Genomic DNA, 6,926 nt, shown 5'->3' with positions numbered 1-6,926 from the left:
GAGTCTTGATGAACTTGAATAGATTTCATTTTACGAGCCTAGGGACTAAAATGTAAATATGTTAAATTTTAGAGGCAAAAATATAATTTTTGCATAATATAATTTTTGGATTGAATTGAGAAATGTGGATAATAAATGAGCTAAATTTTCTATTATAGATCAAGAGAAACGAGGTTCAGACCTAGATCGAGGGAAAAACAAGGTGTTTGCCGATTAGGTCATTTCTACTATTTTTGTACCGAGGTAAGTTCTTATGTAAATAATGCATTGTTATATTTATGCTTTAATTGCTATAATATTGTATGAACTGTGATTTATTGTAAATAGAAAAATATATAGGATTTTTCCTATATAATTAAATCACCTTTTACTTAAATTTATTGTTAAACCCAAGTAATTGTTTAATAAGTTAATGAAATATATGAAAATATGAAATTGGGACATAGAAATTATTAAAATGTGATTTTGTGCTTCATTATATAGTTTTCATGCCAAAATGGCTTCTTTTATTTTAATTTGAGCATATTATATTTTCAAGCTATAAAGTGGGCCATGCATGATTAAATTAAATAATAAAATATAAAGTTATATTTAATGATTTATTTTAATATATTTTATTAATAAATTAGGTTTAAATTAATTAAGTAAATTGATTAATTAAAGTGGTTAAATTATATTCTTTGGTCCTTTAAATTATCTATTATTGTTGGACAGGTCTGAGAGCTTTATGTTGATTACAAAACCATCCAAATGGAGGACCAAGTCAACCCAAAATTTGGATGCATGTGGATGTTCATAAATTAAATTTTGGTTTAATTACACAAGGTCTTTGAAGAGTTGAAGAAATCAAAGATTTACCCAGAGATTTGCAATTGATCGAGTCCTAATCCTGATGATGTTGTGGCACTTAAATCAAGCAAAAATCAGCCACACTCCCACAAATCATGGTCGGCCACTCTTGGATGAAGTTTCAAATGATGGACACTCCTATTTTTAGCAAACTAGCTCCCTTGCCATACCTATAAATAAGACCCCATTTCTCACTTATCCATCATCCATCACTCATTCATCATTCTCTCTTCTCTGAACTCTCTTAGATTTCTTTCCCCCTCACGCCTATCATCATCTTTGCATAGGGATTTTTAGCAAATTAGCCTCTTAAAGAGCCCTTGGTTGGCCACCTCGGAGAGCCATCAGCAAAGGAGCGAAGCAAAGAAATGAAGGAGCCTCGGTAGTCAAAGTCTTGGGTGACAACCACTCTGAATTGGGTTTAATCTTTCTTTTCTTAATTTAATTTAAAAATGTTTGCTATGTGTTCAATGTTCTTGTTTACAACAATGATAGCATAATTTTATTTAAGTTAGGATGATTGCTTTGATTAAATAATAATTATTCGATTCATGCTTATAATGTTTGTGCCTCAGTCGATCATGTTTTCAATTAAAATCAAGTCTGTATTTCATTCATACGTGATTGAAATGCACCAGAATTAGCTGAACGATCTTAACCAGACGACAACTAATGGACACATAATTGAAATGAACATGCTCAATTTAGATCCTAACCCGATTAAATTGCAGGTTGCATAACAACCCTAACCAGGCTCTGTTATTTGCATAGTTTTTAGAATTGTGTGATTAAACTGTTTCAAACCTAACACGTCCCTATTACCTTGCATGAATACTAAGAAACCCTTAGTAAATAAGGATCAGTAAAATGCGTATTTACTTAGTAAAGGATTCCGAAAGGACCTAATGTGGTTTCCAAACTCATGAAAGATCGAGTTACCATGGAATGTTTTTCCGAATATTATTAAGCATGTTGATAATTATTTGAGTTTAATTAAAGTAATTGTCCTAGCTTATTTATGTTATAATTGTTGCTTATTGTGTTAATTCTGCTAAAATCTATTTCATTCATATAGTTGCATGTTAGGATAAATCGCATTTGGGATCATTACATCTAGATTAATTTTACATAATTTTAATCAATACTTACAAATCAAATTGTGTTTCCATTTACCAAGTTGTTAATAATATTTTATAATTGAGTGACTTTGCACGAATACAATACCTGTAGAGATGATAACTCGATACTTACTTATTACTTGGTAACGACTGTGTACACTTGCACAAACTCGAGCGTTACATTTATTCTTTGAGCATAATTGACAAAGTTTGACAAGCGAGAAATTCTGGTTGAACCTTAGGAATAGATAGGATCAAATGTCATGACATTAAGGTTATTTAAGTTTTTGTGTAAGATCATATCTGGGATATGGCATCGATATGAGTTTTCGTGTAAGATCATAACTTGACTATTGGCATCTATATGAGATCCCATGTAAGACCATATTGGGGATATGGCATTGGTATAGTACCTTATGTGTGAGATTCCCGAGTATCCTTAGTATTCCAAGTGGTTCAATGGGTAATTCATCGAGAATGTCAAGATTATGTCTATGCTACGAACGTGTACAGGTATGTACGTAAAACTCATGTGTAATGAACTTATATGTGATGAATCCCTCAGTAAGTTTATGAATGAGTAAGTACAGATTTGAAGACCTTAATACTAATTATGCCAAGTTCCTCATGATTATTTTTATGTTATATGTGTGGTTACATTGCTTATTTTTTGCATGAGAACTTACTGAGCTTTATAGCTTACTCCTTTTTTTTCCCTTGTTTTATAGTGTCATCAAGCCAGCTCGAGGATCGGAGACTGTCGGAGATCCACTCACACCATCAATTATTTATTTTGGGTATTTATGATTTCAACATTTTGAGTTATGGCATGTATAGAGACTTGGTCTTTTTGTTATGCGTCATAATTAATTTGGCCGAAAATATTGGCTTAAGTTAGTTGATAATTCATTTTGTAAATGGCCATTGATTGGCTAGTATTGGTTTAAGTATATATATATTCATATGATGATGTTGTTTCATGGGTGTGGGAATTTGCATGGTTTGAGTTGATAAGTATGTGATGTTAGTATGTGATGGATAATGGCATGTGAATGTCGTGTGAATGCCTTGGTTGTGGCTGATTTGGTTGATTGTACAAGCTTGGAATGATGTTATGTTTTTTGTGTAGGTTTGTACATAAAAGGGTGACAAAAGGGCTTAGTAAATAGCCTTGTTTTTGTCCACATAGGTAGACACACGGGCGTGTGTCTAGGTCGTGTGTGACACACGGCTTGCCCCATGGGCGTGTGTTTACGCCGTGTGTCCCCTGCACCTTAATTTTTGCAAAATAGAATGCTCAATATCAAGCACACGGGTAGAGACACGGGCGTGTGTCTCAGCTGTATGGACGATACGGCCTCAAACATGGGCTTGTGCCCTGACCATGTAAAGTCTGCACCTATTTTATGAAAAAAATATGAAATTTAATTCGACTACACGGCCTAAGCACACGGGCGTGTGCCTTGGCCGCGTGACTTCATTTTGCCTTTGGATGACAAACAGAGAGTTACACGGGTTAGGGACACGGGCGTGTCCCAAAACCACATGGGTGTATGATCCTTGTTTTATTAAAAATTATTTCTAAGTGTTGTAAAGTTTTCTAAAGTTCACGGTTTAGTCCTGAACCACTTCTAATGTATGTTTTGGGCCCCGTAGGCTTGTAATAAGGACGATCTGAATGTGTTTGAAAAGTTTTAAATTTGGATGGAAATTTACGTCTCAGTTTTATATGTTTACTTGTGTTTAAGTCCGATAATGCCTCCTACCCTGGTCCCGTGTCGGATACGGGTAAGGGATGTTACAAAAACAATTTCATCAGAGTCGGGAGTATTACACTATCACGGGTTATATATGGCATATATAGCTAGACTCTCACAATGCTAGATTAGTCTGAGAATTGACTAAATCGTAGCTCTGATACCACTAAATTTAATATCCCTTACCCGTATTTGACTCCAGAATAGGTATGAGGCATTTATGGACTTAAACACAAGCAAACATATAATTCCAATTCATAAACTTGGAATCAAATTAAAACTTTTCAACAACGAATCATGTAGTCCCTAAATCAAGCCTACGAGGCCTCAAACGTACTTTGGAAGCAGTTCGGGACTAAACTAAAAACTTTAGAAAATTTTACAATAGTTAGAAAATTTTTCATGTTTTAAGGGCCACACATCCGTGTGGCTTCGAATACGCCAGTGTAGGTAGGTCGTGTGGTTACACACGCCTGTGTCCCTAACCTGTGTAACTTTCTGTTTGTCATCCAAGAACAAATTGAAGTCACACAGCCAAGACACACGCCTGTGTGCTTAGGCTATGCGCTGCACACGGCTGAGACACACGATCTTGTCTCATTCTTGTGTGCTTGATACCGAGCATTCTGTTTTGCAACAATTTAGGTGCAGGGGACACACAACCGGATCACATTGACCGTATGCCACACACGGCCTAGACAAGCACCTGTGTGTCTACCTGTGTAGACAAAAACAAGGCTATTTACCAAGCCATTTGCCACCTTTATTTGCACAAACACTTACATCAATTCAAAGGCACAAAACAATACATACTTAGGCAACCAAAACATCCACATTCAAGGTTAAAACATATCAACTTTATATCTTTATCTAACATATTCACTACATTTATTAAGCCCTAAATCAAACATACAAATCTCACATTCATTAGGCTTTATTCAATTACTATCTAGTTACCAAATTATACTCAAATTCCTCGTCTCATTAATAGGTCACAGTTCCAAACATTACACAATCATGCCATAAATCACATTTCCAAATATTTCACATTCATCAAGCATACCATGATCATATCACCAAAGGCATTGACAATCTTTACATGGTTATGAATATACTCATAATCAAAATTAGCCAACTTCCAAGATTATATATACAAAATGAACCACAAATTTTTACAAACCAATACATATGACCAAAAGATAGGGTCTCTATACATGCCATAAAATTAAAATACTTGATTTCATCAATACCCAAAATGATAGCTTGATAGTGTGATAGGATCTCTGGTGATCTCCAACTCGAGCTAGCTTGACGGTACTATAAAACATGGGAAAGGAAGGGGGTAAGCTATATAGCTTAGTAAGTCCGTATGAACATAATAAGCAACTCTTACCAATCATTTACTAAATCCAATGATATAAACACAAGATAATATAAATTGCATTAAAACTCACAGTTATAACTTATTCAGTCACATTGTTTATTCTATCAATTTTCAAGCATAATTTAACATGTCTTGACATTAGCCTAATAATCAAAATCTCTCCAGTATAACCTTTTACCACAATCAACCAATCATTTCAAACCTCATAATAAACATGCACATTAATTATGAGTGTTCACTTTTGAAGCATAAATTCTAACATCTTTCAATTGTTTAAAGCACATATCATCTCATAATCATTTTAATAGGCAATTATGCCAATCTTTTCTTTTTCTCGTATCCAATAAATCACAATTTGTATGAATTAAAATGCTTAATCATAACTTAATTTTTCCAAAAAGCCAATTACACAATCGCCAACTGAATTTACCATATATTTTGTATATCACAAGTATAGATCAATAATCACAAGGCTTTCGCAAAAACATTCTCATGGAAACCATGAACTCACAATATCATGAAGTCAATGCTTATAAACTTTATGTACATACCTGTACAAATTCGTAATACTTACATGCTCTTTCTCTTCTTTGACATAACCATTAAATTTCCCGTTGAACCACTTGGAATACTAAAGGATACTCAAGAATCTCGTACACACAGTACCGTACCAATGCCATATCCCAGATATGGTCTTACATGTAATCTCGTATCAATGCCAATAGCCTAGTTATGGTCTTACACGAAGTCTCATATCGATGCTGTATCCCAGATATGGTCTTACACGAAGTCTCATATCGATGCCATATCTCAGATATGGTCTTACACGTAATCTCAGTAACCCTAATGTCATGACATTTGTATCCTATCTATTCCTAAGGTTCAATTGGGATTTTACGCTTGTCGAAACTTTGTCGAATACGTTCAAAGGTCAATCACAATTCACACAATAATAAAGCATTTAAACATGATTAAAATAATTCATTATTTACATACGAACTTACCTCGACATGAGAATGGCGAAAAGGCCTAACTGTCAAGTACTTGTTTTTCCCCCATTCTAATCCTGAACCTCATTTTTCTTGATCTATAATATCACATTTAACTTATTTAATCATTATACTATTCAAATCATCCCAAAATTACATTATGGAAAAAATTACTTTTTGCCACTAAAGTTTCACATTTTTACATTTTAGTCCCTAGGCTCATAAAATGAAATGTACTCAATTTCTTCAATACCATGCCTAGCCAAACCTTATACATGCTTATGGTAGCCCACTTTTTTCTTTTATTCACATTTTAATACCCATTTTTAATTTTTTTACAAATAAGTCCCTTTTAGGCATTTTCATCGAAAATCACCTAGCAAAAGTCATTTATCTAACAACTATCATGCATCTTCTACCAAAAACATAAAAATACACAAATATCCATCATGGGTAAAATTTTAGACCTTGATTATTTCTTAAATTAGTGGTAGAAATAGATAGACCATGTTATGAGGATTTCAAAAACATAAAAATAATTAAAAACAGGGCTAGAACGGACTTATAGTCGAGCTTGGAAGCTTGAAAAACCCTAGCCATGGTTTCTTCTTGGTACATTCAGCCATGGGGTAGAAGATGAACAAAAATTGACTTTTAATTTGGCCTTTTAATTCATTTAATTACCAAATTACTAAAATGCCCGTAATGAAAAACTTTATAAACATACCTAACCATGTTCATTTTTGTCCAACAACTTAACCAATGGTCTAATTAACATTTAAGGACCTCAAATGTAAAATTTCATAGCAATTAGACACCTCTAGCATGT

This window comes from Gossypium arboreum, chromosome 3 (assembly GCF_025698485.1).
Source record: "Gossypium arboreum isolate Shixiya-1 chromosome 3, ASM2569848v2, whole genome shotgun sequence".
Lineage (NCBI taxonomy): Eukaryota > Viridiplantae > Streptophyta > Magnoliopsida > Malvales > Malvaceae > Gossypium > Gossypium arboreum.
Note: the sequence above shows the minus strand (reverse complement) of the source record.